Source organism: Lathamus discolor, chromosome 12 (assembly GCF_037157495.1).
Source record: "Lathamus discolor isolate bLatDis1 chromosome 12, bLatDis1.hap1, whole genome shotgun sequence".
Taxonomy (NCBI): domain Eukaryota; kingdom Metazoa; phylum Chordata; class Aves; order Psittaciformes; family Psittacidae; genus Lathamus; species Lathamus discolor.
In genome coordinates this window covers 3,017,448-3,027,213 of record NC_088895.1, presented here as the reverse complement: position 1 = coordinate 3,027,213, position 9,766 = coordinate 3,017,448, and the positions used below count along the sequence as shown (strand labels likewise).

Genomic DNA, 9,766 nt, shown 5'->3' with positions numbered 1-9,766 from the left:
TGTGATAATCCAGCCACGAGACACAGAGCCATGGGAAACCAGAGATCCCTAAGTCCTGCTCCCCATGGATCAGCTTCAATGAGGAAAAGAGCACCACAAACGCAAGTAAAATACAAGAGGACGCATTTCATAAAGCATAGACCCCTGGAGCAGGCGCTTCTGAGACTCCTGATGCAGCAGAGATGAGCTTGGGACTGCAAACACCACTGCTGTAACAGGAAGAGAGAGACAACAAAGAGGATTTCCTCCCAGAGCTAGAGAGGATTGTAGGTGCCGAGGTCCACTTGAACGAGACTGAGATAAAAACCTTTGACAAACTCTACCTGCTCAAAGGACAGCTTGGTTTTAATAACAATTCTTGCCTAGACTGCGTTTTTTTTCAGTCTACTTTTATCCTATTTCTATGGAAGTTGTTACAAGACCAGTAAAAACCTTGAATTCCTATTAAAAGCCAGTTTCTCTAACTGGAGAAGATCCCCCTTTGCTAATGCAGTAGCCTCAAGCCAGTAGCAAATGGGGTTTGATTAATTTGATCTTGATTACACCTAAAAGACTTATTTTTGGCCAGAGTTCTGTTTTGAAGCAAAATAAGTGGAAATTCAGTCAGAACAAGCCACTCTGTATTTTTCTAAACACAGATCTTTTGGCAAGCCCAATAATGGAGAAAAGCCACTTTGAGTTGTTGTTTTACAACAAAGTGTTTCATTACAGACCACTCGTAGTCAAAAATATCTTCCCGTTTTCCTCAAAAATTATTCTCAATATTTCTTGAATGCAAAATTCAATTCATTTCAAATTAAATAAAAGGTTTTTTGGCCCAAGAATATTGTTCCTTGTTTTCTAATTCATACAGAAAAGCTGTAGATGTGCTGCTGTTCATTCTCCTACAAACTGAACTGGCACTGTTTCTGTCCTCAAATCCAAAGCCACAGGTTAAATAGTAAAGTCTAAGACACACCTTTGTATGGATTCAACTTTGTGTTGCTTGTTCCTCTAGGTTATATGCATGTATGTAAATGTGATCTTAATAAGGGTTGGCGAAGAGGACACATACTGGCATTTCCATTTAATGTATCACTGATTTGAGGAAGCTTAGAACCATAGAATAGTTAGGATTGGAAAGGACCTTAAGATCATGTAGGATGAGCTGTGACCTCCTGTTTCATGGCAAGCTGCAAGTCCCAGCCTTCACTGGACTGGCAACCTGAGCCAGGAATTCCCTCTGATTTCCTACTCCAACCACTTGATTCCTCCTGCTTCCTTTAGTATTACATTTAATGATCCCTGACATGCTTTTGGCAGCCTCCTCGGAGATAATCAGGTTGTAGCGCTTGAGACCAGCTCTGCTGAGATAAAGCAAAACTGAGTGATAAAAACCAGCGATGTATTTGCAGATCAGAGGCAGAGCAGCGGGGAGCACGTTGTGTTTGGGACTTTTGATCAGGAGAGAACACGCGTTCCTCCTTCGTGCTGTAATACAACAGGCACAAGATCCTTCTCTATCAATTGTCAGGCCGGGGTTAGAAGCTGGAGCCTTCAGCCCTGTCTGCAAAGCTCAGCCCCTTCCCTGGTGAATTGGCCACGGCTCCTGTTTTCTGCTCTCACAGATATTTCTTAGTACAAATCATGCCAAATACCTTCTGTCCTAATAGACCTCAACTCTCTTGCAGCTGCCCTTCAAATCTCAGCCTTCCCAAGGGTTAAACCTGAAAGTTTTCCTAGAGAACAGAAAACTTAGAGGGAGGAAAGGGGGGGGGGGAGAAAAGAGAACTAAAAAGAAACTAGCAACAATGATATGAATACCAAAACCACCCAGCTGCTGTGTCTCAAAGATCTGCACTCCAACTCTATTGATTTCATTACACCTCTGCTGCCTGACCCATTAAGCATGGCTCACTGGCAAGGTGTAAGATACCCAAGCTGCACTTTGTTACCTCCTCAGACATCTCTTGCGCCTGGAGACGTTCAACACCTCCCCAGCTTTGAAACTTCCTTATCTTAGTCACAAATTCACAAAAAGCTCAAAGCGAAAGGAGTTTGTGCATCGCTCCATTTGAAAGCACATCTTCCAGTCTGTGTCTTGACTCAATAGGGTTGATACCGGCTGGTATTTACCCAACCTTGACCATCAAAAGTTGGCTGTCCCCAAGCCACATCTGTAGATAGCATGAAGGGACTGACACCTAAGATGATCTTTCTTCCCACCTAAAAAAGGTGGTTGGTTTGAAAGGGTGGTCCCTAGAGCTGCTGCTGACCCTTCACTGGCTATGGATGGTCTCACAGCCCTCAGTGATGGGCTCCGAACCTGTTCTTAGAGTTTGGCAATCAAAATACACTGCGGGACATAACAGGGTTGCGTGCCACAGCCTTTCCTTATGGAGCAGAGTCCCAGTGAAGGTCCTTTTCAGGGAAATATAGGAACTGATTTGCTCAGATGCCTTTTCAGAGATGTTTTCTTCCACAAAGAGCTGGCTCCATTTCTGTGCCTGCATCTTACCCATGTGCTCTGGGATGTTATTGTCCCTTTTCCAAGGCACCATGCAAGAAGGTTGGACTCTTTCTGCCCTCACTGCGAGCACAAGGCAGGGGGTTATCAGCACACACCACTGCACAGAGAGGTTACAGACCACATTGCCTCTTCACCATCAGGCTCTGACCAAGACTACAGTGGTACCCTGATTCCATACATGTGACTTCACATTATTTGTTAGGCCAAAAACCTTCACCCTTTATACCTGACAAGACATCCATAAATCCCAAACAAATGTCTATAAGCCTCAAGCTCCACCAAGACGCAGTTTAATGGGGAGAAAAAAGGAAGGATATGGACAAAACCCAACTGTAGACAAACCCACTGACATCCCCATCAGTGTCCGGCCCAACAGCAAAGGTTACTCTTGGGTTTGGTACAGACTTGACTAGGGCAGGTATTACAGAAGATGCTGCAGATCAAAAGGGAGAGACCACAGCAGAAGGAAAACCTGAGAAGCACAAGTCTAACCTACATGAAGTCCTACCTTTTCATGCAGGGTTGACATGAAACCAAATGCAATTGTGGTGTCCTGGGTGTTCTAAGGGCTGTAAATCAGAGCCTGCTCAGTGCTGTGGTGAAAACTTCACTGGAGAAAACTCTTCCACATGCAAAAGCACTTTGGAAACACGCACCTCAAGTAGGTCCCATCTTTCAGTGGCAGAAATGGTCTGTCTTTCCCAATTTTCTTCCCAAGCCTCTCTGTATCCTTTCCAACGTGCCGTGCCTTTTCCTGGAAGACGATTAGGTCAGGGGTGTTCCATATAGTGGATAATTCAGCCTCATGGGTCAATGCACAGATTTTTATCTCAAGTCTGAGTTCCCATCAGCCTGGCAGCTTAAGCTCTGACTACTCGTAATCGATGTGCCTTTGCTGGTGTTTCTGCTTGATCCTGCTTTTTACACAAAGTGAATTGTAGCCACTAGTGAAAAAACAGAGTGAATTTGTCCTGTGGGGATGATTCTGTCCTTTCTGGTGCTGGGTACCTTAATAAAAGGTGCTGGCTAACTGCAGCCTATTGCTTATGGTTGGAAATATTACCACTGGTAATACCTAAATTGCTACTAACTTCAAAGAACTTGAAGACCTCCTGCAATTCACGTTTACCATTGCATCTCCCAGGCAATCCCTGCAGAGGAGCACCAGTGGTGGTTCAGTTTTATTCCTCAGACAGGAGAGAATAAAGAGCACATTGTGGAAACTGCTTATCATAGCCCAGGATCAGACACTGTGCAGTTTTTTTTCCAGGCAGATCTCAGCTATTTCCTTGTTGTCCCCTCTCATTGGAAAGTCTCTCTTTTACTTCCAATGTTTTGGAGCTTCCATTGCTAATCTCACCCAAACCCAAACGACGGCAAAGCTTTTGGAGCCTGGGGCTGAGGTCTGCTGTGACTTTGGATGGAGGTGACTAGGGCTTGTCACTTAACATGCTTTAAATGTGACACCTGCTGTAATCCACCCTGGAACGCTCCTGAAGAGACACAGGAGAAATACTTCGGATGTGTTTCCCTCAGACCACAATACATTCCATATGCTCCAACTGTGGAGGAGAAAGGAGCTGGTACATTGAGTTACCTCTGGTAAATCCATCATTCCCAGCTTGGGGGGGGGACACAGAGGGAGCTTATCAGTGTTTTCTCTGACTTTCCAGCTGGAAGAAATTTACAGCCAAATGCATGCTCCTGTTGCAAAGGGGGGATAAGCCCTCCCCAAACGTGCTTACAAGCCACTGTTGTTATCAGAGGATCAGGAGGCTTTGGATCACCTTTATTGCTGGCCACCAAGGGCTCTTTTGGAGCCTGCTCTTCACGGAAGACATTAGGAGAACTTCTCCGGCAAGGGTGCTGCCCTTTCTGGAGCAACATCCTCAGCCATCCTCTTGGAAAGCACATTGACAAGATCTAGGTTATCTGTGGGCATACATCTTTCTGCAGACTGCTGACTAGGCAGTTTTAATCCCTTCTCTCCGAAGCCCCCTCTTTGGGAAGTCCATAACCAAAGATCTTTTGCCTGTACACTGCAAACCCACTTTCTGCTAGGCTGTTTTCAGATCCCATAGCATCATCCCATTGCAGGAGCCATACAGGAGGTCAGGTGCATCACTATGGGATCCTCTTTGCACATGCTAAACACTAAATACGGTTGGGACCCAAATGTCTACCTGACCTGCATCTTCGTTGGGATCTTGCTGTTTAGCAGGGAGCATTTTATATCTAAAACTCATCTTCTGCTTTTGATAGGCTGGCAGCCATCAAACATCCAACTGCAGTTTTAGTTGGAAAAAGCCTTGGGTGCCATGGTTTAGTGTGCGGTGTCCCTGCCCATGTCAGGGGGTCGGAACTGGATGATCTTAAGGTCCTTTCCAACTCAAACCATTCTATGATTCTATGTTGATAGGAATTTTAAATTTTAAAAAAAAGGCAATTTTAAAGGCTTTTATTACTTACGTTTCAGCAGGTTTGCTTCATCTTCAGGTTTGAAAAGCCATCACTGAGCTCTTGCAGTCCCACCTCTTCCCATGGAGAGGGTAAGCTCAGCAGTGGAGGGAGCTCTGCTTCAGGTCCTCAAGAGCTGTTGGGAAACAGGGACCTAAGGAGAGCAGCAAGATAATTAATTGTTATCAAAGCAGTTGACTTAATTGTAATCACTTTCATAATAAAGTTCATTATAGTAATAGTATAATAACATAATAATAATATAATCTAATAATCAGGTTAGATATAAGGAAGTTCTTTACTGTGAGGGTGGTGAGGCACTAACAGGTTGCCCAGAGAAGTGGTAAATGCTCATATCCCTGGCACTCTTCAAGGCCAGGTTGGATGGGGCTTTGGTGACAAGGTCTAGCGTGGGGTGTCCCTGCCCATGGCAGGGGGTTGGAACTGGATGATCTTAAGGTCCTTTCCAACCCAAACCATTCCATGATTCCATAATTACCTCAACATTGATTGTTCATATCTAATTGCTGACTATCTAAATAGTTATCTAAACTACAGACAGACTAGACCATGCTTAAGATGTCTGCACCTTTACAACTACTTTTTGCTTCTAAATATAACTCTCCTAAAACTGAAGGAGAAAAGGGAAAGATTTCTTATGTGCTGGTTTTCCTTCAGAACAATTTTTTCTGCATTTAATTTTTTCCAGCTACACAAAAATACCTCAGTGCCGATGAGTGTCTATAGAATAACAAACCGCATCTATACCTGTGCGTGCGCATGGCCTGTGATTCCCCCCATAAAACCTGGTCACCATTAAACCAGTGTTTGCAACCCAGGCTTTGTGAAAGCCAAATACGAAAACAAAGTGTTCATCGTAGAAAGAAAGAAAGTCCTTGAGGAAGCAGATGTAAAACTCAGGCTTTCAATACACTCTAGCAAATAACCAATGAAAGAATAATGACTTGAAGGACGCCCAGCCAAACTCCATGTTGGCACAACTCCATCAAAGCCGGTGTAGACAGGCCAGCAGCGGATGTTTCCCACTTCGTCAGTTGGACGTGAAGAGTTTATTTTCCAAGTCACCCCTCCTCTTACTCAAATTCCCTGTCATTGATCGATGGGTGTCCCAAGTATGCTGAGTAGAGAAATCTGTCGCATACAGAACTGGTACTTTGCTGGAGAAGAGCAGAAGGTCTCCAGTCTGGAAATGGCAAAGGGATTTCTTCAAGTGGCTGCCAAAAAAGAAGATAAAAGTAAAATTAGAAGCTAGAGGCTGCATTTTCTGAGGACACTGCCAGGCTTTTCAAAGGATAATCCCAGCAGATACAACATTATATGACAAAAGTCCCGTTGTGGAAACACTGCCAAGTTTTTAAGCATCGGCATTTAATCTCTTGGCAACAACATGAGTCCAACTGTGCTTTTATTCCCGTTTTTTTACAGTCACTAACAACATATTTGCACACATGATAGCAGCGACATATGGTCTGAAGAAGGTTAATTTGCTCTGCAATTAATAGCGGCATGCAAATCCACACACGGCTAATGCGGGCTGAACCAACGGACAGAAAGTCATTGATGTTAGAGCTGAAATACAGAGAGAAGGGGAATATGTGCCAAGCACCTGACTGTTTCAAGCTGATTTTCTTTCCAGAGCAGCTGATAAAGCCAACAACAGGTTAAATCCAGCTCTGTTAAGGCAAAACTCCTCCTAGTTTTTTTACAGATGAAATTTTGTGGGATTTGAAAAGAGGTTTTAAAGAGCTGGGACCCAAAAAAGGACTCGGGGAAGGATTTTCACAGGCAGCAGAGCACAAAGCCAGGATCCTCACTGCACCAGGCAGCAGCAGCAAGGATGCACTGGTGGGATACGAGATGTAACGAGAGCCAGAGTGGGAAGAAGCCAAGATGGAATGGCTGAAAATGCTGATGGTGCACTCAGAATTGAGTAAGGAAAGAAACCCCATTGCTATTATTATATCTAAAGCAGTCAAAGTTTGTTGATGTATCTATATAGAGATAACATTATTGCAGTGCTATAACAATAGAGTGACTTCATACAGACATAAACTCTTTTATCTGCAATATATATACCAAAGAAACAATCTCAAGCCTAACTGTGGCTCATTCTCAGCAGCCCATCACTGCTGATCCTCTGCTCCCTCCCACTGTCCTGGCTGTTTATCACTGAGCCCCAACCCTCCCATCCAGACAGGAGCCGGTCGTGTGCGATTGTTCACGTGTCATTTTGGTTTGCTGCAAGCCCTTTTATGAGCAGGCAGTGCTGGATATGGAGAGCTGGGCTTTGAAAACGGGCCCCCCGTGGAGGGGAAGAAGGGAATAAAGCCCTACCCCTCCATGCATCGCACAGGGCTTTTGCCTCGCAGCAAAGCAGCAGGAGTTGGGGAGCAAGGGAGCATAAGGTCACCGGGTTTTGAAGAGGAAGGCTCTACTCACAGGGGGAGGAGGGACGCTGCTGCTCTGCCTGGCGATAGGATTTCCTGGGTCTTTTATAATGATGTGGTTGCTCAGGGTTGTTTGGCTTTAATGAAGCGGTTCATGTCCGGTTTGCTAATCGCGTTGGAGGGGTGCGGAGCTGCCCCTGGCTCACTTCTCTTCATCAGAAGATGGGTGTTTTCCATCTTGGCTAAAGGGAAATGAATTGGGTGAGATGACTTAGATTACACAACCACTCGCTAGGTGCGGTATGCCAAGTAGTCCCCAGCGAGCCACGGATGCCCACAAAGGCAAAACACACAATTCACCTGACATAGCTGAAATCACTTGTCTTTAGTCTACCAGGACAGAGATGGGCTGATCCGGGGAAAGGACCTGTGTTCCTCATGACCACAGACATTTTGGGGTTTTCTCAAGCCCCAGCTTCTAGAGTCATGTAATTACAGGGGAAACTCAGCTTTAATTGAAAGAGAAATAGAAGAAATGGGGAATGGCTCCCAGAGTGATCGCTGGGGAGGCTGGAACAATGTGAACCTTTAAAGCATCAGCAGATAAGTCCCCCTACTACTGCTATTTTCATTATTATTGCTAATGACACCCAGAATGTTTTCAGGTCCTTTCATGATGCATCCCAAGTTACAACCTTTGAATGCTCAAATTCATACTCTAACGTTGGGTACCTGGTTCAGCTGCAATGGGAGGACAGGCTGCCACAGAGGGCTGGGCAAGACCTTCGTGGAAAGCAGATATAACTCTGGATGTGGTAGGAGCTCAGGGCCACTAAGAAAAGCTACCAAAAACCCAGGGATGAGCCTTAGTGGAGGTTTCCACCATCCGTACCTACCAGGAGGGGAGTGAAGCAGAATGATTTCCCCAAGCGATGGTTTCATCACTTAAAAGGATTCCCTGTGTAGCAGCTAATCCAGGCCACGCTACGCAGCATTGAAAGGGTCAGCAAAGACCAGCACCAGAGCACCCAAGGGGAGCACATTGATGTGCATGGCTGCAAACAGGAGTCTCCTGCAGAGATGGCCCCTCTGCCATGCTCTTGCCTATCTCCAAAGTGAAATGGATTAGCAGCTCACTTTCAATCAGGCTGAATTATGAGCCCAGCGATTTGCTGGACATTTTACATGAACCAGAAGATGTGTTATCTGATGAAAATTGCTTAATTTAATATCCTGGCTTGACAAGCAGTGAACTGTACATCTCCTGGAGAATTTACCAGTGCAGATGATTTTACTTTGCTGAAAGGACTAAGCAACCGGACCCCCTTTCTTCCCCCCAAAACTCACAGCAGAAAACCACCCGGAGAAACTCTGAGGAGCTGGTGGTACCAAGGTTACCAAGCACCCTCAGGAAAAACAAAAAGTTGAGGGTTTCCAATCAGAAAACATTGCAGAATTACATGGTTTTTGCCTCTGCCACCCCCAAAAAAAAACAGTTATTGGGAAGGAAAGGTCAAAGTGCCAAGAAGCAGAGCAGATCTAGCTCTCAGAGTTGCCTTGAGGACACAGGACACATCCCTCTACCATATGAAGGCCAAGCTTCAGAGCAGGTTACTCTAATAGATGGGAAGCCCTCTTGGAAGCCATCTACAGGATGAGGAACCATTGGCAGGACTCAGCCTCTCATGTTCAGGGTACCACAGCTTGAATGGGCATGGGTTGATCCCAGCCTCTCTGGGCTCTCTTCTCCCAGCAAGCAACTGTTAGTCCAGCTTCGCACAGAGGCAAATGAGTGGTGGGTGAGGTTGGTCTTCAAAGCAGGTACAAGCTCTCCCTTACCTTATAGTAACAACCTCGCAGAGCAGAGTTCTCCAGCAGAGCCAAGTTTTCTTCTATGGCCCATGAGTAAGAAGTCCAAGGCTATGCTCGTTTTCACAAGGAGACTCTTCCAGGCTGAGCCATAAACCAGGAACCAGGTTTGAAACAGCAGCAGCGCAGAGCAGAATTGCTCCTCGAGCCTTTGCACATTCCTGGGGAAGCAAAAGTCACAGGGAAAGCATCAACTCCCCTGATGTTTCTCCTTAAACCTCAGTCTGTAAAGACGGATAAACCTTTCCTCCTAACTGCACTGGGGAAAAGAAAACAGATGGACAGCTCTGTATAAACCAGACCCTGACAGAGCGCATGCCATCAGGCAGCTGAGAGCTGAGGGATCCTGAATTACCAGTCTCTCTTGAAGATCTTGCCATAATCTAGTCATATGTATTCCCCACACTTTGGTAGGAGGCTCTTATTGCTCTAGACATAATACACGGATGTAATTATGCAGACTTTATCCATGCTGGCAATCTTATCCGAATTCAAAGCTTTTATTACAATTGAAGGCTATTAT

At 45.3% G+C, this 9,766-nt stretch overlaps 1 long non-coding RNA gene across 1 annotated transcript; it reads right to left on the bottom strand.

The window, feature by feature from the left end:
* Window positions 1-6,033: 6,033 nt before the first annotated feature.
* LOC136021169 (uncharacterized) lies at window positions 6,034-9,398 on the bottom strand. The gene is made up of 3 exons (XR_010615688.1): window positions 9,214-9,398; window positions 7,427-7,616; window positions 6,034-6,201 (listed from the first exon to the last, which is right to left on the bottom strand). It is a non-coding gene; the product is annotated as an uncharacterized LOC136021169 (long non-coding RNA).
* Window positions 9,399-9,766: the final 368 nt, after the last annotated feature.